Genomic DNA, 26,124 nt, shown 5'->3' on the forward strand with positions numbered 1-26,124 from the left:
TCACTTAAAAAGCTGTAAAGTAATATACTGTAAATTGCTTTGGAAAATTTTAAAGCTGTATACCTTACACCAGCCGGCAGCTTTAACTTATTTGATGCAATTCTATTTAGTACATACATACTTACATACAATCACGTCTACATCTTTTGCGGAGTGGACAGAGTCAACAGTCTTGATAGATTTACAAGTCACGTTCTGCTGTTTGGATTATAGAAAAAGAATAGGACCACTCCCTCTCTTTCCTATGGATGTCGTAAAAAGCGACTAAGGGATAGGCTTATCAACTTGGGAGTTTTATTTCAGACGATGGGTTAGCAACCTATTTGAATCTCAATTCTATCATTCTATTTTATTTTTATACTTATCTTCTAGTTAGTTCAACGATTTTATGAAAACTACGCAGCTTTATATTATTCCAAATTAAATCCAATATAATATAATACTCGTACAATAAATCAAACTTAATAATATAATACCTAAGGCACGAACATCAAACTAAGTTTTGGACAATTCAATGTATTTAGTACCTTCACTTGGCTCATTGAAGCTGACAGCGGTAGATAACTTATGAATATGTTAACGATTACTTGACATAGCAAGGTCAACTGAGCTTATAATGAGCTATACAGAAGTCTTGAAGTTGAGATGGCATGGTATGGAATTTGGAAAAAATAACATGCGTTTTTAGTGGTCTAAAGTTCTAACCTGTATCGTATGGCAGGTATACCTATCGTTTTTTATCTATCTATATATATAAAATTCTTACTGAGTAACTGACTGACTGGTAGACAACTTCTTCTTCCTCCTGGCTTACGACCTGGTTGCATCCTCACTGCTTTGGAGAAGGAGCCGGGGTTAGGGTTTTAACTACGTATAATCACGTCTATATCCCTTGCGTGGTAGACAGAGCCAACAGTCTTGAAAAGACGGATAGGCCACGTTCACCTGTTTAGCCCAACGATAGAATTGAGTTAACTATGGATTCTGAATTGGGTGAATCAGGTTTTTAGACGAAGCGACTCCCATCTGACCTTTGCAGCGTGTGGGAACCTAATGCGTATTGGATCATCTATACTAACATTATAAAGCTGAAGAGATTGTTCGTTTGAACGCGCTAATCTCAGGAACTACTGGTTCGAATTGAAAATTTCTTTTTGCGTTGAATAGACTATTTGTCGGGGTAGGCTTTAGGCTATATAACATCACGCTGCAAGTTTTAGGAGCGAAGAAATAACGGAAAATGTAAAAAAAACAGGGAACATTATTCATCCTTGCGGGCTTCAATGATGCCCAAAAAAACTATTCCACGCGGACGAAGTCGCGGGCACAGCTAGTGGTAACATAAAAAGTTAAAGCTCAGAAACAAGTCATTGGTTCATGGGCGAAGTAGTATTTGAACCTGCCCCGGCACGCATTACTTTTTAGCCGGCAACTTAACCGTTCGACCACCGACGCTGTTTTCAGTACTTTTGAGGGCGTACTCTAGTATTATATTTATCTTTCTATCTAGATATATTATGTATTTACCTGACCTAACACATATTTAATCAAGGCATTAGTTGCACAAGATAGATGTGCCTAGTCTGTTAGTCCTTTTAATATAATATATTCCCTGTGTTTTTTTCCGTAGGTACTTCAAAATATATGTATGCAAAACTTCATGGAGATCGGTTCAGTTGTTTTGACGTCAAAGACAAACACACTTTCACATTAATAATATTGGTATGGATTTATTCTAGAAATTTATTTCGCAAACCCAAAAGTAATTGTAAATATCTTTTTAACTTTAAAATTAATAGCTACCTACATAGTTTGACACGGATTTCTGCATCGCACGTAAATATCCATATGTATGATGTATTGTATTGTCTGTCTGATACTTTTCTTAGAACTTCCCACGCGTGTCATTTGTAACATTTTTATCTCTTCATTTGCTAAATACTCAAGTTCACACATTATGAAATGTCCATTTATGTAGGTATATGAACACTTTTGTATTAGCTTCGATTATATTATTTTCTACTCAAAAAGAATGTCTCACAATTTTTTATGTAAACGATTTCCCGTTTATATATAGAAGCAACATTAAAAGAATTTTTACTTATTTAAACTACAAGCATACCCACAAAAAATAACGAGTGATGAGAAAAACCAGTTAAAATCCTTAGTGTGTTATAGTTAGTTAGATAAATTTTATGTTTTTTTTTCCAGTAGGTGTTGCCTACACCTACTGGAAAAAAAACATAAAATGTATTTTAGTGTATAATGTAATAATTTAACAAATCACACAGGGAAATAAACTTATAAATTTCGTATAAATTCGATCAAATATGTATTACGAAACCCTTAGAATTCATGGCCGTCTGATTTTATTATTTACTTACTTCTAATTAAAAACATCTCTAGCGGATATCTATACTAGTTTATGTGCACTTAATATTAATTACAGATGCAGCGGAGGTCAAAGATTTCACAATTTTAATTAATTATTTCGTTTGTAAGCAGAGCATGCGACTTCGTGACCGTAGTTAATTACTTGAATTAAAATATTTTTTAAATGTCTGTCTTACTTGGAAATGCGATCGATTATAAATTAAAGAGATGTAATGACTTTTTTACTATACCTTGACTCGATTTAACTGACAAAATAAATGGTGTATAATTTTGCTTAGGTGGGTGGACAATTACCTCATCCTATTTGATTGAAGGTAAACAGTAGGTACATTAATTTATGAAGACGAACGTACCTTAATCTAATCGGGGACGTCCTGGAAAAAGGGTAGGTCAAGAGTACCAGAAACCGACGAGCTTGTATGAAGAGAGTAATGTAGAAAGAAGTATGCAGGGATCGTGGTAAGCGGAAAGATGTAGTTTCAGTTAACCCCTCCGGGGAAGAGGTGTTCTTTTTTGGATGTAAATAGTAGTATAATATTAACTTCTACATCAATTTTTTTTCGATGAAATGTTGCATTTATTTAGGTAACAATTTTGCCAAACTTTCAGTTGTCTTAAAATCAGTATAAAAAATAGTCTGAATTTTTTAAAATAGATTACTTTTTTTACTCTTATGTTAGAAAACTACATTGTATGTATAAAGAGTAAGAATTTACAATCACTTTCAGGGCAATCTTTAATAAAGCTTTTTATTATCATCTTCCTAGCGTTGTCCCACACTTTAGACCAGTAAATAATCGACGAAATATCAGTCTGACCTCCTTGATTTGTCGCCTCTTACGACTTCCAAATAAAAGTGGTGGTTCTAGAGTAGTTTAATTTTGCGAATCATCCATTGATTAAAAAACAAAAAATAATAAGCAAAGTCTATGTTCTATTTCTTGTGTTCATTATTCCTATATGCTCTGTATAATTTGTAAATAAATAAAAAAAACTTCCTATTTTATTATAACGAGTTTATTAACCCCAAATTCCTGTGATTTCTCTAGTCAATTTGACTGCAAACAACAATAAAAAGATGCCTTAATCTCCATCACACGAAAACCAACACTCCATAGACCTAATCCAAACATTTATTCAAACAAACCACACTCCACGTCAGCAGAACCACAAACAATTGTTGTTTGTCTAAACAATAGATCAAATTGTTTTTGTTTGACCAAGTAAACAATTGAGTGTCAGACGCGAGTTATTTTTCTGTTATTGTTCTAGATTGGTGATTGTCAAAACATGCTACGTAGATGACTTGTTGATACTGTTTGTTTATAAAGCGCAATGAAAATAAATATTTTTTACGCCACTGAACTGTAAAGTTATGCTATAAATAATAAATATTTTTTATATTATATTTTATTTTATAGCAGTGTCCCTAGAGGGAGGAGTAATAAGTAATAGTTAAAAATTATACATACGTGCATAAAATGACGCCTCTATCCCAGAGGGATATGCAGAGACTACCTCAATGCATTTTCACATTTAAACGATCTGTCTGCTTTATAGCTAAACCACTGGATCAATATGATCAAATTTTGTAGAAGAACATATATTACATTGGGGTGTCAAATATAGCTAAAAAATTCCACGGGGTAAACTCCGGGCAAGACCTAATTATAATATTATTGAAGCATTTGAAATAAGTATTTTTAACAGTCGTTAGTCCAAATAATATTTTGAAAAATATTTTAAAATATCGTCATCGTTATTTCTCCGGGAAAATAATAATTTTGACGACTATCTTTGAAGTTTAATCTCTAGAAATACACGAGAGATTTTCATATAGCCTTCACTTATAAACGGCTTGATTTGTGGTAGGTTTACGTATAATTTACGACCAGTTTAAGCGGAGACGAGTCTATATAAATTGAATGAAATATTTATGTGCGTTTTACTATATTTATCTATAGCAATTAAAATAACAAGGAGTGTTTCGAGAAGATGTTTATGTGGTTTTTGGCGGTAGAAACTGTTTAATTTCTTATATTATAATGTCAAAACGAACGCATCTGGATTAACATTCTGATCATCAGTACCCTTAACTGTCGAGGTAGCTTAGGAGGAGAATTAAGTAAGATGTTGCTAAGAAGTAAGTATATTATAATATACATGGATCGTGGCACTTTGATCGCTGAATCAGAAAGATAGGCAACCAATTATTAAAACTATATATTTCAAGGCATCTGCACTTTTATTTACAAAAAATGGAAGTAAATTCCTTAATCAGGAAGTCCCCAGGTGGTTCAGGGTTCCAAATGAGTAAGTAGACGATATGTTTAAATAAACGCCCATTACATTAAACGAAGAATCCCAAGTCGTTAATATATTATACCTTTTTGTATTATCAAAGCTTTTATCTCTTCTTAATAGAATATATAACTATTCGTGACTTAAATTAATTTAGACAAAGGTAAACTACTCCAAAACACAGGTTGGCTCTGTTTGACACATATTCGATTGGCGCTGCCCAATAATACCTTATTATTGATATTCGTGACTAAATATTATTTATAGTCTATGCTCAGGAGGCTTGTCATCGCTATGTCTATTAAGGGGAAGTTATATATAAGATCCGTATATGGTGTGGATGTAACAATTTAAAGGTCAGATCCTAAGTGAAGTTTTAATTTTATACTTCTTTTTATTCGCAGCTTCTCGCGCGCGAATTTTACGCCACCAAAAATAAAATACAGGTTTTTCGGAAATTCCACAGGAATTATATTTTTTATCGGGATAAAAAGTACCCTATGCCTTAATATATATTAAAAATATAAGAATGGTTCAGAAGATAACTTGTGATGAAAAAACCAACAAACAAATAAATTTATTATATTAATTGGGATTATTAAAACTAACATAAGCATACTGATATGTCTATCAACATTTTTTGTCCATCCATTTTCCCTTTGTCTCTACGACGACAATGCAGAATGGCCCCTTAAGTGCGCCGACGCACCAACATTAAGCACGATTACGATGGAAGTCATCGGTAATTTACTAGTATTAGCTTGTAATTAGAGAATGATTCTAGCTCTGTAAGTAAAATTGGTATTTATAAATTGGCAGCTTTGAAATTATCTTTCTTATATTTACTTGTTTCTTGGTAAATTTGACCTATGTACTGGTAGCCTACGTTTAGCTTAATGATAGAAATGGGATTCATATAGTGACAGGTTGCTAGCCCGTCATCTTAAAGAATAAGAATTCCAGTTTATAAACTTATCCCTTAGTCGCCTTTTACGACATCCATGGGAAAGAGATGGAGTGTTCCTATTCTTTTTCTATTGCTGCCGAGAACCGCACGGCACATGGAATCTGATACTATAAATAAATGTAATTTAGATACTTAGATACATAATATGATCGTGTGATTATTCTTATAAGGTCATGTTGCACGGTGTTCTTGGTAAATCAGCATCATATTGTTCCCCACGATGTAATCATGATGATTATGGAAATACCGAGTATCGGAGCCAAGGCTGGACAGATGGACATACAAGCTGTGACGTCTTCATTGGCCGTTGATAATAAACAAAGTTATTAGTTATTACTTTATGTTTAAAAGTGAATAAGAAAAAAAATATTTTATACGGAACAAAAATTGGTAAATATTCTTTGATAGCATGTTTTATTGTTACAATTTAAAAGTAAAAGATGAATAATGAGATAAACATACTATTGAAACTTAAAGTCACATAAGAATATAAGTGGTTTTATGTCAAGACACGGCATATTAAGCGTTTGGAGAAAAACTGTAAAAACTATAGTTCTCGTAGGATTTGCGAAAGCCTTGTATTCTAAAGCGATAAATTAAGCCCCAATAAAAGTTAACCAACAAAACTTAGAATTATAAGTGTGGACGAATAACTGAATGAACAAAAAACCGATTCCACTTGTCACCACGAAGCTCGGTTATCTATGAACTTACTAAAAGCTCGCGACTTATTACAGAAATAAAAGCTTCATAGCGGTAACAGGTAATAATTACGCTTCCTGCAATTATCCTGTTTGTGCGCCGTCTCTGTCGCTCGTATGGAGCTGTCTCTTTTTAGCGTCAGGGATGTGAAAATCTAGTATATATTTATTTATATAAAAAATCGACTCGTCCTTAAAGATGAGTCAAGATGATGCAGTTGGAAATGTAAGTTTAAGAAGCGATGTGATGTGAGAAAGAAAGTAATAGAAAAGTAAAAGAAATTATAAAAATAATAATATTCTATTCTTTTACTATTTTTGTTCTCTACATGTTAGAATAAAACTACTCCATCTCTTTCCCATGGATATCGTTAAAGGCGTCTGAGGGAATAAGCGCACAATTATTTAGAGCAAACTTCCATGCTGACCTGGTAGCGAAGACGTAACATAGTTTGTGCCAGCTGCTTCTCTTCCCGTTCAGATCGTAAGAGTCAATCAAGGGAAATGTTAATAAACGTGGGATTATTTTTTAAGGCGATATGCTACCAACTTGTCACTGTTTGAATTTCAATTTCATCATAAGCCATACAGCAGAACATACATCAGTTTTTCGTAACTGTTCGTTCGTTAGTGTGTACCCCGTAAGGAATAAATTCATTTATTCATTCATTCAATAATCACGTCTGTATCCCTTGCGGGGTAGACAGAGCCAGCAGTCTGAAAAACTGATATGCCACGTCCAGCTGTTTAGCTTATGATGAAATTAAGATTCAGACAGTGACTGGTTGCTAGCATATCGCCTTAAAAAAATAATCATATCCCTTACTCGCCTTTTACGGTATCCACGGAAAAGAGATGGAGTAGTCCTATTTTTTTTAAGTCGGTGACGGGATCCACACTAAATACGTGTTCATATGAATATTTAAAAAAAAAATATACAGATGCGAGTGCCAACCCTAGTTATGTTGAGACAATAAACGTGAGAACGGGACCGATGGTCAAGGAGAAAGATGAAATGTCACTTACGCCATCACCCCTTATGGTAGGTTGTTCCTATGCTTAATGTCAAGGCTTTTGGCAATTAGGATGATCATAGACACCACGGATAATATAGATATACTAGCTTTCTGACTGTCCCTATACATTCATACATGTAACACGTCTCCATACTTTACGGGGCTGACAGTGCCAACAGTTTTGAATAAGGTAATAACCCACGTTTAGCTGTAAGGCTCAATGATAGAACTGTGATTAAAATAGTGACAAGTTGCTAGCCCATCGTCTTATTGAAAATTTAAAAAAATACATTACAAATTAAAAAACATGAATTATACAAATAGAACCTTACTACCTCTGCTCACAGTACAACCTTAAGGCCGTTCCAAATATATAATCCTTGGAATCAAACCCGGAACAAATCGTGATTTTCGAAGAAAAGCACTTATGTCCAGTCACATTCATCACACGACGTCGCCGTCGAAGATTTATTGAAAATCATCACGAAAACTGATAACTTACAACATTGCTATACTAGTTTGAATTCTGACCGATGCTCTTACGGTGAGTAAAAACATCGCAAAGAAACCAGCACATTAAGGAAACTGGATGTTTTTCCATGATCGATCCAACTACTTCTATTCTATTCTTTTCTTCTATTCGATTCTTCTCTGTCGGAAACCGCTTATCTTAATTACACATCCAATTACTTATATTCTTTCACCTATATAAGACATAAAATAACATTTGCTTATCTCCCAATCAGTGATTATTATGTTCATACATTAACTACTTTATAGCTTAATAAACCTACTTCGCAAAAAGAAATTATTACAATATCCGTCCTATCCAAAGCTACTACAGTCTAACTTTTATGAGGTACATAACCTCCTTTAGAGGACAATTTACATGCTAAGACTGTACACACAATTACCATACGTAACTATCAACATAGACGACATCTAAATTTTAGGACAAATGTATGAGAATCGCTATTTTTCTTATCCGATCACGTACAAGCTGAGGTGTAGAAGGCAGAATATCTAACAGTCAATTATTCCAAGAAAGAATGGAAAATATAGCAAACGCTACGCATTTGTTACATATGACAGTTATAAATCATACACTGTTGAATAAAACATGGCTAAACAAGACGCATTTACAGATGTGATAATATCTATCGTAAGTAATAACTGAAATAGATATAAATAACATTCAATGAATCTATTAAGGACAAGTAAGATAATCTTTGTGTTGAAATTGTCAATAGAACTTCGGAAATAAGTTGTAACATCCTTATTAAGTTTTAGAAAGTAGACAAAAGAGAGAACAAACAAGGAAGTGAATATTCATAATAAAGGTTTAATAAAAAAAAATGGAGTTGTTCAATTTAATTTTGTAGAAAGGATTTAAGGAGAAAGTAATAGATAATACAACTAAGATAATGAAATCAAAAAACGATTGGTCATTCGATCCATTTATTTTAAAAACAGTTATGGTCTCTAGCAATATCTCATTCAACACGAACATCAGCGTGCACATGCTTATACACGTAACTGACACAATTAATATGTTCACTACTTATATCTCCACTATAAAACAAAATTTTACCGCTACTTAACTTAAACATGTCTTAAACAAAGGAGAGAGGACTTAAAATCCTTCACCGAACGACTCCAAATACGAATTTCAAATTGTGCTCTTCAGGCCACCGTCATCTGAAGGTTGGACCCGAATTTGAATTCAATGTCTGCTGCATTTGAGTCAGTTTTGTCTGATGCCATATTCGATGGAACCAATGTAGTAAATGATGTGAAATTCACCGTAAACGTAGGTGATAAAGGTGTTTTTGCTTTGGATGGAGTAGTAGGTTTTAATAATAACCAGTTTGTAGCCGCCGTGGGAACGCAGTCGGATATGCGCGGTATAATCGGCTGTCGGAACACTGAAGCAGCAATAGTCCAATTTTGCAGCCTTTTGCTTAGATTATGTTTACGGCTGGTCCCAAATGGGAACTTGTTTGTGCATCCACGTTTAGTTTTTTGATTATTTACGAAAAGTTGTAGCACAAAGTTTTGATGAAACTGCGGTCAAGTGAATGTATTTGGTAATGTTAGCGCTTCCTTGTACGCTCATATCGCGTGCATAGACGACCTTTCGGATCCAAATACAGAAATGCTAATTACATTCATTTCAAATATCAAGTTCACTTGTTTGAGGATCTCGATTACGACTGTTTTGTCTATCAACATTTCAATCTTCATCATGTTATGAGTTTGCCTTAATGTGGCTTACTTTTATGTACTTCGGTCCATAAACAATTTACATTACATTGATCTTCTGATTGGTGTTATTTATTTATTATGATTGGCTGAGTTAATATTTTATTGTTTCGTAATAGTTTTTGTATTACAATCCATCATAGCCATGGACTTACTTTTGTACCAATTTAACTCCAATCTGAATCACCGGATTTCAATTTATATCATTTTGTGTTAAGTATGCTTTTTGGGTTTTTGACGCAGGTAATTTGAAATAGTCAACCTCAAACCAAGGACAGTTGCATCATTATAGAGACAATAGAAAACACAAAGTTTTAAATTTTGGTATGGCATTCTTAACTTGGAATTCTTCTTTAAGATGATGGGCCAACACGCTGTTTCTATGTCTAAACCTCCCTTCCATAATTAAACCACCCAGCTAAACATGGCCTTCGTTTTGTAACTATCGGCTCTGCCTACCTGTAAGGGATAAAAATATGATATGTATGGAATATATTTCGTACAAACCATCGCAGTTCTGGTACTTACTAAAATGATCTTTTCCGATTGACCCTCATTCAAGTTTATAAATGACATTGATGGGTTCAATTTTAATGTCTAAGTATATAATAATTAGCTTAATGCTTATTCGATTCTTCAATTAATTCAGCCTCTCTCTCTCTCATCTTCGTATATTCCTGGTTGCGGCCTATACCGCAACGCTTTAGGACCCGGGGTCCGCCTTTCGACATTCTCTTCTTCGTTCGGCTTTTTTATTCATTAAGTGGAAAGCACTTTGTCCGGTCTTCGGATCTATAAGTAATGAGTAAAGCATATACATACTCTTACGCCTGTCGCCCATTAGGGGTTGGCATTATGGATATGCACTTGCTACGATCCTTACTCTTCCGCTTTCTCCACACTCATTCATTTTTTCATGCGATATTCGACGATTACGGGTACTCCTTAGATCTCCCTTTTATCTCCAGAATGCTTGTAAATACTGCATTCTTTGTTTGAATGCGTCATGTGATCTCGGAAACTACATGACGTCATATATCCAATAAACGTCCAAGCGAGTGCTTTTAGGGTATTAATATGGAAATTATTACACGTGCGATGTTCTCATGGCTGTTGCATAATTCTAGGACATGTAGGATTCGTAATAAGCTCAATTAATATTCAAATAACAGATCTTTACAAATCGACTCAAGAGTACAGATATTCAAATTAAATTTAGCCTTAGTAAGCATAATTGTTTACAAGATGTCTTGTTCAGTTTTATGATAAATTGTTTGTATTTATACATCCAATTGGCGTTAGTCCTCGTTTATTCCCTACGGGGTAGACAGAGCCTGTTATCAAAGACTCTAGTCTAAATAATGTAATTGAGATTCTGAGATAGTGATAGGTTGCTAGTCGATCACTAAAAGTAGAATACGAAGTTTATATTTAAGTGTTTCCCTTGATAGACTTTTACAATCTGCGTAGGAGGAGAACCTACTAGCACACTCTATGTTCTTCTTCTCGTTTTTTCTTTTGTTTTATTTTTCTTTTCTTTGCAAACAAACGCTAAATAAATATATACGGACCAATTGCATTATCCAACCTTCTAATTATAATTATGGAATTTTACCTCATACATACATACATATAATCACGTCTATACCGCTTGCGGGGTAGACAGAGCCAACAGTCTTGAAAAGACTGACAGGCCACGTTCAGCTGTTTGGCTTAAGGAAAGCATTGAGATTCAATTAGAGACAGGTTGCTAGCCTATCGCCTAAAAGGAGAATCACAAGTTTATACTCGTAAGCCTTTCCCTTAGTCGCCTTTTACGACATCCATGGGAACGAGATGGAGTGGTCCTATTGTTTTTTATTGGTGCCAGGAACCACATGGCACTACTATTACACAGTACACAATATTAACTCAACGATGGGTACTATATAATAAATACTAATGTAGATAAACATCCAAGCACTAAATATCCGTGGTTTTTGGAAAGGCAAACGATTTCAAGGTGATTTTGCATTCGCCCAATCTAATTGGATTAGATTCCAATACGACAGATTTCAAGCAATTGGTAACATCGGAAGATCTTGATTTACATAACGCATAGATTACTAAATCACGACTACAGTTTGTTAGATTTTTAGAATTAATTTAGACCAATTTGTTCTTACTATCTACTGTAATTGAGGGTTACAGCAACTGGGACTGAGAAGTTTAGATCCACTACTCTTATTGCAAACATATACATACATATGGTCACGTCTATATCCCTTGTGGCGTAGACAGAGCCAACAGTCTTGAAAATACTGATCGGCCACGTTCAGCTATTTGGCTTACTACTAGAATTGAGATCCAAATAGATTGCTAGCCCATCGCCTAAAAAAAAAAGGAATCCCAAGTTTGTAGGCCTGTCCCTTAGTCGCCTTTTACAACATCCATGGGAAAGAGATGAAGTGGTCCTATTCTTTTTTGTATTGGTGCCGGGAACCACACGATTGTTCTTACTTATACATACATACATACATATAATCACGTCTATATCCCTTGCGGGGTAGACAGAGCCAACAGTCCTGAGCGGACTGATAGGCCACGTTCAGCTATTTGGCTTTAAGATAGAATTGAGATTCGAATAGTGACAAGTTGCTAGCCTATCGCCTAAAAAAAGAATCTCAAGTTTGTAAGCCTATCCCTTAGTCGCCTTTTACGACATCCATGGGAAAGAGATGGAGTGGTCCTATTCTTTTTTGTATTGGTGCCGGGAACCACACGATTGTTCTTGCTATCTACTATAATTGAGGGTGGGACTGCGAAATTTTGATCCACTACTCTTATAGTCTTATTGCTTTGTAGAATATTGAGCGTTTGTGGTCGAACCTGTAAGGTACCCGATTTAAAATGCGTGTGGCGCAAAAAGGCACAGGTTCGGTTACGGTGTGGGAAAACATCGTGAGGAAACCTGCGCATTCAGGCCACTGGATATGTAACTATGATCGGTCCAATACGGGTAAGGTTCTCCTGCAATGTAACCTAAACTAAACTTACCCAATCTAGGATACATGGTCAAAGGCATACCTCGGGTTCCTCTCCTGAGCGGAGAAGATGAAACTGGGTTTAAAGTCAGGAGGAAGAAGACATTGGATATTGACAAAATTTTCGGCACATTTAGTCTATTTAGATTCTGATTATGTTTGACATAAAAATGTAGGTTTATTTTTACAGGAATTCCAATGGGATCCAAGCACCACATTAGAGCTGTTATGAAGTGGAAAAATATATAGTAGGTATTTATTTTTTCTTATTTAAATATTATTCTTCTGTTCACTATATGAAAACTAACAGTGGAACCTTAGGTCAACCTAGGTCATCATTAATTTACCGAAAAGTATAAATTACTTCTAATTCTCACATAATATATATAGAGCCCTTAAGGCAAAAAATGTACATGCGTTTTTAAGGTCAATGTTTATAACGAAAAAATAAACATTTGATGAGAACTAATCATTCACGGAAGTATTTTTTTTTTGTTTCTCGAAGGCTGTGTAAAGTCATCAGTGATGTACAAAATGGCCTTTATTATCTATCCCACAAGGCTGATAATTTGTCATTTAAATTAGAAAAAGGTTACACAATGTATTGTACGCCTACTGAGTCAAAAATTATAATTTTATTTTGATTACCAAATAACTACTTATGACAGAAGTTTTAGTTTTTAGACAAAGCCTTATTTATTTTTTAATATATACACATTACTCACCAAAGTCTGCAAAATTAAGATAATCCGTGCCGATAATATTTTTATTTTTTAAATTGTTGGCAAACTTTAAAATAAAGTTGAAAAAATAATAAAAAAAGTATCGAATACTCACTTCAATCTTGTTTTCAAGAATAAACTTAAATCGAGAACTAAGCACACAAAACATTCTTTGAATGTTTGAGTTCAAACAAAAAAGTCAACTTTAAACCTATGTCTCTATTAAATCTCACATACACAATGCAAACAGGTGGTTAAGTTTACTGACATTAGTAATAATATCGATAGATGCGTTTTATTAAACCCTCTTTAAGAAAATAACATCCATTCCCTCTAGAGTTATATAGTCCTAAAATTTGTTTTGAACTAACCAAGCGATGTATCCAAAAACATCGATACTCACGTATTTGTACAAAATGTTTGCATATGTCTGTGTTGTCTTGCGCAAGAGCAAGACGAGACGCTGAGTCACATTATCTTAGGGTTGCTACACACCAAGTGCTTTATCTAGGTACGAATTTATTGACTCGTAAACACTCGCTGATTGCCGTATTTGCCAATCAATATATTGAATCTTAATGTCTCGCCCACTCTATTTCATAAAGTTTGATTTGTTGCATGTAACAATGAAATTAGAGCGATATAGATGATTTTACTTGGAGAGAGCCGCCTACGCCGCACGGGGACGTTTTGCAGAATCCTGCAAGCTATTTAGGGAACAAATATCTGTCTGTCATACTTCCGTAAGACCAAATCGAGCAGTCCTAAAAGTTTCAAACTTACCAGAATGCCTGCTACAATTTTGTTTAGATAATCCATGAAAATGTTCTTAAATGTGGTAAATGTTTTCCACTTACAAAAACGAGATGAAAATGAATGCTAATATGATGTCGATGCGGACTAAGCATTTAATCACTATAATTAAGCATACGCCACATTACTTGTCGTGGTATCTTTTGACGGGTTCCTGCCCACTTGATGGCCCTTCACGACATTCACCATCATCACAAATTGACGAAAGAACAGATAATAAAAATTAATTAAAATCGAGATTCATTCAGTCAGTTATTAAGTTAATAATTGTCATTTTTTCACAAGATTTCATTCAGCTTGATATTTTTTGATTCATTTGAGCAGCACAGTTGTATTTATATACATGGATGTGACGGCGGTTATTACATCAATAATTGAGTCAAAATCCACCTGGCGGTTGTCCCGGAAACCTCTTTACAGAACACGATGCTGGATTAGATAAGTCAGATTATTACACGAAGCACCTTCCAACTGACCTTCGCAACCTTTGCAGAGAAAACTAACCCTTATTGGATCACATAGACACCCTATTGCCTAATCGTATAAGTGATTTGATTTAAGTGAAGGAGATTGATTGTTCTGTACACGCATACATAAAAAAAACTCCTCTTTTCCAAAGGATAGACAGTGACTACGTTTTTCAACTGGCAAGATCCCTGAGTACTTCTTCCGCTTCATCCACATTCATAATTCATGCAATCTCGTGGTTTAGGGTTTTCTTGACCTGTTACTTGTTCTATACTGTCATTAATTTGTAAGTTTATGACACTAAAGTACCGCCATCGTCGTATCAACCAGTTTCAATGACAAAAACCGGGAACAGCGTACATTTCATTAAAATCTTTGAGATAAACGCGTCCTTTTTGATTAATGTAATTTGGTTTAAAAAATATGAAGATGTTTAATCTAAATAATGTCTAGTCAAGTGACTAAGGAAACATTTTGTTTGGGTTCATGTCATGAAAATTCTCTTTGACAAGCTAACGTTCAACAAAGTGCAGTGCAGACTTGGATTGAAAGGATAGGATAGTATTAACTGTCAATGTAAATTCATGAGTATCAATAGATGTCATAAAACCTAACACAATACTGAGCATATAATTGATTTAAACGCCCTATCTCTCATCTATAGGTAACTTAAAATTGCATCAGTGTGTGCTTACCCTAACCGTAACCACAACTTAAAACACGTAGTGTCAAGACTGAACTGCGCGACCTCGAAAATTACCCAAAAAAAAAAAACAAACAACACCATAGCTCTTTGAACTTCACAAATTTTTTCTGCTAACCAGTTGTGGCACCAAATTAAATTGAAAAAGGCTTTGTAATTTATCATCATCCTGGTGTTTGTTGGTCCTGGTAGCATCCTCCTTGGGTAAGACCTGGAGCTTGGGATGGTTGGGAGGATGGATGGGTAATGGGAGGTTCGTATAATCAACGGTTACATACACACTTTTATCACGCTATGATTCCATCGTTATACTATCCAGCAAAACCTGGCTTGCTAGTCTTATGATAACCGGCTCTGTCTGTACCGTAAGGGTTAAGACGTAGTAATGGGATTCAAACCCGGCATTACATTTACAAGTCGGATATTTTAATCACTCTGTCAACAAAGTACAGAGATACATTTCATATACATGGATAGACAGAGCCTAAAATCTCGAAAAGACTGAAAGCAACGTTACTTGTATGCCTTAGTGATAGAATTGTGATTCAAATAGAAAGAGGTTGCTAGTTCATCGCATAAAAGCAGAATCCAAGTTTTTTTAATTAGCCTTTCCCTTGATTGACTTTTACAATCTGCACGGGAAGAGAAGCAGCTGATACACACTAGAATAGAAAAGACTTATTTTGAAAATTGTACCAGTTATTGACGTCACATCACTTAAATCTAATTATATCTACTACCGCTTCCAAAGCGCATGTGTAGGTAGAGGAAGCGGCGGAACAAACTACATTATATGTTTTTTCTTCGCTACCACGGCAGCATGGAAGCCACCTAAGTAAAACTCTGCCATGGCAACTACAGATCACTATAGAAATCACGCACAATGTATGAAATTACATTCGATATCGTAATAGAAGGCAGTAAATATGACCTGACAATCATAATATAATCAGCATATATTTTTCTCTTGTAATATAAACCAAAAATCCGATCACATATTTGATTTGGTTTGATTTCGGTGTGCTCTTAACGGTTTTTTTTTATGTTCATCTATTCTAATATAAGCCTCATGTTTTGCTTAAAAGCCTCTGCAAATTGTACTTACGATTTTACCTACTCATATTATTAAATTTGGCAAAAGGTCAGGTCAGGTCAACGAGACCACATCCTTGAATGAAGAGTTATGGATAATAGAGTTAAAATTTAGTCTCTACCAACTCGTCCGGGAAAAAGGCATGATTTTATGTTTGTTAGTCGTACAACAACAACAATTAAATTACATAGGATAAGGATGAGATTTGTAGAAATTATTTAACTGTGTCGCAGATGTCAACCTCCAGAAAAACAATATAATGTGTTTCGTAAATCTTAGCACCTAATTAATTTGATTACAATAAAAAAAGAGGCAAAGATTGTAATATAAGCATAGAAGCAGTCTGGTAAAAAATAACTAAGATCTGCTGTCATCTAGTGTTGTAGTCCAAACTCCAAATATAACGATGGACCAAAGTCCATTTACACGTAAAATTGCACGTTTTGTTAAAAGGATACCTTTTACCGTTTGTGTGGCTAAACACACAAACGGTATCAAAGGCTTTGCAAGTAAGTACCTACTCCTCTTACCTTTATATTCCAGAAATTCTATACAATTTTGTATGTTAGACTTTACAAAAATGTAATTTTTAATAAAAACATATTTAAAGAAAAACATCAATTTTGTGACTTATTTTCATTATTTTAAAGTTAATTTTGAATTAAAATGCCTAAAGTCTTTCAAGAAACGTAAATTCGCGAAGTCGAATCGTACGCAGCTGCTGTTGCAACATTTGGAACATGCTCTGTTTAAAAAAATCTTGACATGTCTTTTCTTATAAGAGCAAAAACATACGTAAAATTTAGCTCTTGAAACAATATTGCCATTCTTATCAAGTTTTTGAAGAAATATACTTAACTATGCCTTTTCTGGGTTTAAGTTGCTATCCCATAGCCTTAAAGTAAATTTTCATGTTGATAAGTCTTTTCCATAATCAACTATAACAATACATATAATATCTACAATCATACAATATGTTTTGTCTTTGAAGTTCCATAATTAACCAAATCAGCTGAACGCCCTGTTCAGCTTCTTGTCTTTTCAAAACTGTTAACTCTGTTACCTCGTAAGGGATTAAGACGTGATTATATGTATGTCAGGGAAGATACTTCAATGGAATTACCCCAATAATTGCCATTGGTAAATACCGTAGGTCGTTCTTTTGATTATAAGGACACCACTTGGTAACCGATATCATAAAATTTGTTCATTAGTCAATTATTAATTCCATTTTTTATACATCTCCAGAACATCAGATCATGTTGCAAGCGGTTTGGTTTTTCGGACAAAGAGACAACGACATGAATACTAATAAACAGACATACATTGTTGCAATCTTTACTCTGCTAAGATAATCACGATACCTGTTTAATTTTATATATTTACCACCCTCTCTTCCATCTTAGTGGGTATATATGCAGTTTCACCCTCCTTTGATAAGGTATTACGTAGATAAGGCATATTTTTTCTCTTTTTATCTCTCCATTAACTCTAAGGCTTGCCAGAGAGTTGAGAGTTAAAACATTCTCATTCATAAATCCTACTACTATTATAAAGGCGAAAGTTTGTATGGATGTTTGTTACTCTTTCACGCAAAAACTACTGAACCGATTACCATGAAATTTGGTATGTAGGTAGCTGAAGACCCAGAATAACACATAGGCTTTTTATCCCAGAGTTCCCGCGGGATTGATAGGGTTTCCATGCGGACGAAGTCGCGGGCGGCCTCTAGTAATACTATAATTACGAAAATTACTTTATTGTTTGTTAGCGAATAATCTTCTTGAATATTTAGTATAGGAGTAGTCAAGAAGAAATACAGAGTCTAGTTAGAGTTTTATCCCAGCTTTGAATTAACCACTATTTCATAAATTTACCAATGTACTCCAATTTGGTTTAAATTCACTTATCTAACATCCTAATTCAATTAAATTTAATAAAATATATAACGGGATTACAGCGGATGTTATAGTTGTTTGACCAGTGTGAAAAGTCTAGAAATTATCTGCCGAAGTCACTCGGCTACATTTCAACCGGAACTTAGAATTGACCAGTGCAAGCATCTGTCTTTACCTGGATTCATAGCATATGCCTTTCTTGAGAAAAAAAGCATCTTATAATGATACAAAAGTCGCCACATCTGCTCCAAAACCGTAGTAATTCTGATGGACACTCAAATTTTAACCTTAATATCACGGTATTGAGTTTAAATTTGTTTGTATATTGAATAGTTTTGATGATTTTGGTGTATCTTCGGGTATCTTCGGCTGTAGTCGGACGCGTGTCCATTGTGCCCTTAGGGTTTCGGGCCCCAGTTTAAAGTCGATTCATTAAAACTGTGTTTTGTGGACACAATCATTGTCATTGAACGTAATGAAATTGGTCCAAATGGATGTTAAATTAGACGTTTTGAACCTGGTTTGTTATTTATGTTGTCACATTATATTGAAACTTTTGGGCAACACTTTATTCTTATGATGAAGGTTACTTATCATATAATGTTATAATATTATCTCAGTGACAGCCTGATAATAATTTCAATATTGCGTTGTTAGCTAAATAGTCCAGTTTTGATTACTTTAATAGTACATTTTTATAAAAAGCTTTTTAAAATATATATTATGTAATTTAAAACTATACCAAACTTACAATTAAATCCGAAAATATCTCACTCATGGTACGGTACTCGGGTTTCAGTAAATGTTAGAAGATTTACAAACCATTCACTTAAAAATATACATATATAGTTTAAGGAGCTCGAAGCAATGCATGAAGAAAGAACCCGCTTAAGATTTTAGTTTTTTCTTAGCAAAGAATCAAATACAACTTGCTCAAATCAGGTTACACAAAACAGAATCTCTCTTTGCAGTTCTTCGAAATACAAGAAAAAACGCAAGCCGCTCTTAGATCCCTAAGCATATCGCAAGAGCATCTTTTTAAAAAACAAAAAAAAATTCTAAGCAAAGGTGTTTTGTTTTTTGCCGAATATCTTCAAGGTCTTCCTTGCATCTGCCATCTCGGAAGCGTATTTTTAACAGAGCATCTGCATAATAAATGAATAGCAAAAAGTTGACCTACAAATTTTTAAAAAGTCACTTTTTTATTTGCCACTAAGACGGTTTAATTTATTCAGCGTTGGAATGATGTGTGGCAGTTTGAACCTTATTCCCTTTGCCTTAAGTATACGTTTCTGGCTTCGAGTATATTGGCCGATTGATGTTCGTAAAAAGGTGCCAATTTCCGTTTGTTTCTTTAACATCCGTCGTCAAAAATCGGCGCGGCGTGATTAGTGTCGCATGTGCTCCTTTTTTGCCATTTTTAACTATTTTCCCGATGTTTGTAGACAATTTATCAAGTTTCATGACAAGCAGCTGGTATTAAAACAATTTGTGTCATGCTGTTTTCATTTTTACAACATTCCTTGAATTGTCATGTCTCTATTTTAAACTTTGGCTTCAATAAAAAATAAATTTTTTGATCGATTTGGCATGTTTAAGTTTAAGTTTAAAAATTAAAATTTAATAAAATCGATATATGTGTGTTATACCACATATTTATTCCTTACGTAGTAGACAGAGTCAACACTCCGAAAACTTGTTCATCATATACCTATATTTTCTCTTACTAGCATTCGAAGTTACTAAAATATTCATATTCACATAATCACATAATTCCGTTAGTGGCTCTTAGTAACATAACATTTAATATTAAATACACTAAAGTCGTGACTGCCTAACTCTAGAGCTCATTAACACTGCAAAAACTGTACAACATAAACTTTTGCAAAAATTAATCCCACGGTAACACGGCATAAAACTCATGTTTCCGGATATGTACCTAACAGTACTCACAAAATTCACCTACACCGTTTCCTTGCATGTGTCTCCTTTATTGGTGATATTCCCACATATTGAAAGGTACAAAACACCTTTCTACGAACAAGTTGTGGTCAAAAAAGTCTTGGGATGCACCTTGTGAGCTGAGAGCAACCCTTTGCGATCAAACCCTTGGGTGTGGTCTATGTGAGAAGATAGAAGCGATTTCAAACATCTATTGAAATATCCAAATTTTTCGAATTCCTAATTTAAGTTGTAAATTGTGTATTATAAAGTAATGAAAAAATGTTGTTGTCAAATCTTTTATCACAAACTAATAACTTAATTTTTAATATGATTTATATTTTTAATTCTCCTTTACTTTTAAGTAACATCGTGCAGCGAAAATTCAACAGGCATGTATGCAGCAATCAGATATGAAATATTTCTGCGTGGTTCCACCAGAAGTGTCGCTCCGTCGGTCCTTTGGTTCATTTGTGCATTCGACCTCGAACTCGCCCTTAGACCTTCGAAGTTGTAAGGCTTAGTGCACCCCCCAGATCTCATAAGAAAACTGCAGGCCAAATTGCAAGTCTCTAGACTTAGTGGTTTGCGCTGTGCGTTGTCATATCAGCCAATCAATCATCACCTTTTTTTATAGAGAATATTATTAATATTTATGAAAAGCTAGCTACCTAGCTGTAATAGCTACTATTCCTTATATAACTCTTTCACAATTTACAACATGGTGGACTGGAAATCCCTCATAGGGATTTTTTAATGTCATATTATGTACTATTAAAAAAAAATTATCTACAATAAAGTATTTATAAACAAACAGGGGATTTATTTGAATTTTATTAAAAGATATTTTAATAATAAATGGAAAAGTGGACACTTGACTGTGTGACTGACTTCACCTCTATCTTAAGACTTAGACCACTTAGTGAACAGTTCAGCAGATGTCTCGAACCCGTTACCTTTTCTGATAGCCTGAAGTGATCTCAAATCCGTATGTTTCGGTCAACGTCACCTGCACACATCTGTTGGTGTAAACACAATTATACCGTTTTAAAGTTATTTTTCAGCATAATTAGTATCTATGTAAAATGGTTTCTAAGATAAAGAGAGCAAGTTTTGAGATTCATTCAGACATTTAGTAGTAATTTAACGATACAATTCATATCCACACATAAAATAAAATTGTCCGAGGTCTGTACGTGAAGGATATTAACGAAAAATCGATATGAAGGATGAATATAATACCCGTAGAAAACTTTTAATTAGAATTTCTGTCTGTATGTTTGAACTCGCATCATGCAAAAAGTCTTGCTCCGATTTGAGTGCGGTTTTCTAAGGTGTTGTAGACCTGGTCGAACTTAAAAACTGGTATAACTAAACTTCTCCCCCACCCTTCTAAGGGACAATACGTTATGGCGTCAGCTTTTACGGCGAACGAAGTTGCAGGCAACAGTTAGTTTGGAACAAAACTACATTTATTTTTTTGGATAAATATTTTCAACTTCAAAAAAGGAGGTCATTCACACAATCTGACAAATATGGACATATACTTCTCATCCCGGAAAATGTACTAATCTCATAGTCTCATTATTGAGTGTTCCGAATTTTACGTTCCATTTGTTTGAGGGCCTGAGGTCCGCTTCTTTTCATTTCTCTGGCCACTATACCCAGTATCTATTCTATAAATAAATTATATGGGTGAGTAGGTCTAGTCCCGAATACGATTGCTCTAATTACCATGTTTAACTATCGTGATTGGCCATTGGCAGACAGCTGTTTTAGCTAGATACTTCGAGAGTGCAGACGTTATGCTTGAAGACATGACTAATGGAACGATTATGTGAAACTACCTTGTTCAAAAATTGGCACTTTGCCTTTTGGTTAAAAAGGCCACAAATAAATTGACTTATACTGATTAGAAATAAAATTTTTATTACTAGGTATTTAAATTTTTTAGACAGCTTTTTTTAATTTAAAAAATATTTTATATATGTATATTTTGTATATTTTTCTGTATATTTTTTTGTATATTGAAAAATATGCAGTTTATGCAATGTTCAAAACATCTGCATCGTAAACTTGGTATTTTACACTTTTACCGAATCATAATTATTCTCAAGTTTCATTTTCTTCATCTTCGCGGACATCTTTTCCTTTTTCAATTAAAATCTGTTTGAGAACGTATGTATGTTCTCAAATATTACAATAAATTTTGGATAGGTAGGTCATAAGTCAGTTATGCGTCAAAACATTAAAAATCTCCATCTTCCAAATGCATAATCCAACCATTCTAAATTTAAATTTCTACGTCATCAAAGACAAGTACAGCGAGCACTTCAAACTTTTTAAATTTATGATACTTACTGGCCAGTAATCTACAAAACTCATCGTTATAAAGGAGGTTCCACGCGTATCTAAACGATGCAACGTGGGTAATTAAAAGTATTATGAGTGGAGCTGGATTTTAGGGCTGGTCAATCTACACCTTTGCGGCAGGTGGGATCTTGAGCCATCTTTTTCTTTTTTTTAATTAAAAACGTCAAGCGTCATGTGTCGCGATGCAATCGGTAGATGGTGTTGTCTACACGTTCGAAGAGTGTGCGACTTTTCAATAAAAATAGGTACATTATGTCACATAGTTTCGTTTATGTTATTTTTATAGTAAGTTAGCACAATAATATATATTTATTTCTTCATTGTATGTAGATATGTATATACACGTCTCATTAAAATATCATGCTTTTTAAATAAATGTAATAATGTAAACCCCATTTCCATTTCCCGTTATATTGCAATCTATTTTAGTTCTGCATCCTTGATCTTAAACCGTAACAATATAATTGCTTCATTAATAACTGCGTGAAAAAAAACGATCTTTTTATATTATTTATTTGGGCTTAAACAATTAAGTCATTGCCTGGAAAAGTCCTTTCAAAAACAATTAGTAACATCTTGAAACTCGTATCAAAAATATAATACATGATGCTTGATCGCGACTATAAACTAATCCTGTCATGATTCTCTACACAGACACATAAATATCGCACCCCAAAAGGCCGACAAACAATACGATCAAGAATCGATGACATAAAAGTGTCATGCATTGGTCGATTATAACCCGAACGCTGTGTGCATACCTGCATTTGTTGCGTAACATATGCAAAGTAGGCACGTGTTCTTTGGTCGGGTTTTTATTTGAATTCAAGTTTCGAATTACCGAATTCAAGCAGAGATGATTTGCGAAAAAAAAGCGAGTTGGCAGCTGCTTCTTAAAAATGTTGTCTTTAAAAAATTGAAATATGTGAACGACATATTTCTTTCATCTTATGCACTTAAATATTCTTGTATGCTTTACTTATCAGACTCAATATAAATAAATACACATAAACACTCAAATTTTACATTGTTACAGGTGACTAAAAGCGAGCAATACACGAAATTGAATAATTAAGGAGTCTTAAATGGAAAAAATATTCATTTATATGAAAAAGTATTATTGAAAGCCACAGGGATCCATTATTTTAACAAATATAAATAATTGTTCACATCTGCCATACAAAGTCAATGTTGTTTTTATCTTAAAAGAGTGCAGAAGTTATTTTAAACGCAATTTAGTGTCTGAATAATTGAGGTTAACACCCCTCCATCCATAATATACACATATGTTTATGTTGTCATCTGTATGTCCTTGCTAACATATATTATGAAAAAGCGGTTTCATATACAATCGTGCCATAAATTTTCTGAATGCTCTTATTATTTTCTAGATGCCTTGTTATAAATGAAATGTGATATTATGTTTATGCTCTTTATGGCCACAATCCGATTTTAATGAATATATAAATATTATAAACCTTTCTTTTTTTATTGTTGAGAATTATTTTTAAAGTGCTTGGAATTAATAATACAATTATTTTAAAAAGATATCGACTTTTTAATACCGATTTGGCTGTTCCATACAATCTGCGACTGTAAATGTCAAAAGTTTCTAAAGAGAAATAATTTCATATTAATTCCTCTCTAACAAATTGAAATTGAAACAAAACCATCGTTTACAAATAAATGTCAATAAGTGATGAAAAATAAACAACAAACCGACATTTGCTAATGAAATTTACATAAAAATTCCTGCTGACATTTTCGATTCACATGGACATACAAATGACCTCATTCTACACCGAGTGCAGAATTTTTATAAACCTCCATGGTGGCTAAAGGGCATGTTTGTACAGCCTACATTGTGCTATAAAAAGAATAGGCTAGAAGAGGACATACTTATTAAAATATAGATCCATTGCATTGAATTTGTGAACCTTAATGTCGAGTAAGAAGACAACTGTTTATGAAGGCAATCGTTTAATTTATTAAAATGTCAAAATAAATAAGATTTTAGATAAATAAGTTTCGGTTCCCTAATAATGTAACTAGTGTTATAACTCAATACAAGACAACACACGGACATTGGAACAAATAATTTAGTGAATACCTATATAGCATAGAATTTGGAATAATATATTACTATAGAAATGATAAATATTAGGGTATGTGACACTTTTTATACAGACTTCTGAGTTTCATTTGACAATTTTCCAATTGGGCAGTAAACTAGCTGATAAACTAAACGACATCGCACCATTCTTATATTTTAATACATAAATATAACTTGGTCATATAGGGAACCTTTTTGGGGTAACAAGAATTAAAAGTTCGTAAGCAATAACGTTGTAACTGGCCTAACACAAAATTGAATCATTAAACAAGCTCCCGATGACCCTAATTCTCACCTCGGGCCAGGTACGGCCAGATGTGGAGAAGCATAAATCTCCATTGTCTATGTTTTTTTAACCATTACTGGCTGGCTGGACACATGGCAAGAAGGGTTTCTCAGACAGATGTGCAGTTATTTTGAATATTTCTAAACTAAAAATGTTCGACATATGAAATTTCAAATTGTAAGTTGCCAGTTCTTTGTTTTTTGATTAATGCTGACTTATCTGCGGCAAAACACATACAAATACTTATTCCTTTTTTGTAGATTAAATTACTTTGTATTTTTTTTTTCTTATTTTATCCATAACGTTTTCCTATTCAACACTCGGTAATTTATTCAAAATTGTTTAGAATTTAAGTGAAATGCACTGGTGTTTAAGTCGATTTTCAATTATCTTGTTCTCTCAATCTTCATTTCATATTATTGGTTTGAATATAGACTCATGAACCATTTAATTTTGTACTTACCTACTCAATATAAAATAAATATCCACGAACAACTGAGTTTTCTCATACATTGAAGCCTTTCAATAAGACAATTATTTTGCTCAACTAAGTAATTAATAAATATCGAATACCAAACGAGTTGATAATTCGTAACCAGCATAGTTTCTAAATCTTAATCGATTTAATCGATTACATATAAAATCACTGATACTATCAAAAGGTACGCCCACATAACCTGGTATCGCTTTACCGCTTTTTCATAAAATGTCGGCAACAGATTATCTAAGGAGCATATTAATTGCATTCCAGTTTGTTTTTGATTATATTTAACTTGTTCAAGTTTCACTTTCCAGAGCATTTTTGTGTTTGTGATGTAATAGTAGATAATATAATCAAAAAAAAATAAAAATTATCTTTACCTCAAAATAAAACTCTTGTGTTTAAACTGTAGTTACTTATTATGTTACTTTTTAACTTAAAACTACATAACTGTAAAGTATTTACCTACAACAGGATAACACATACTACACACACACGCAAGTGAGGCCGCGAGCGGACGCTAGATTATATAATTTTTGTTAGTTCCAATATATAGTTTTCGCAACCCG

This window comes from Amyelois transitella, chromosome 20, assembly GCF_032362555.1.
Source record: "Amyelois transitella isolate CPQ chromosome 20, ilAmyTran1.1, whole genome shotgun sequence".
Lineage (NCBI taxonomy): Eukaryota > Metazoa > Arthropoda > Insecta > Lepidoptera > Pyralidae > Amyelois > Amyelois transitella.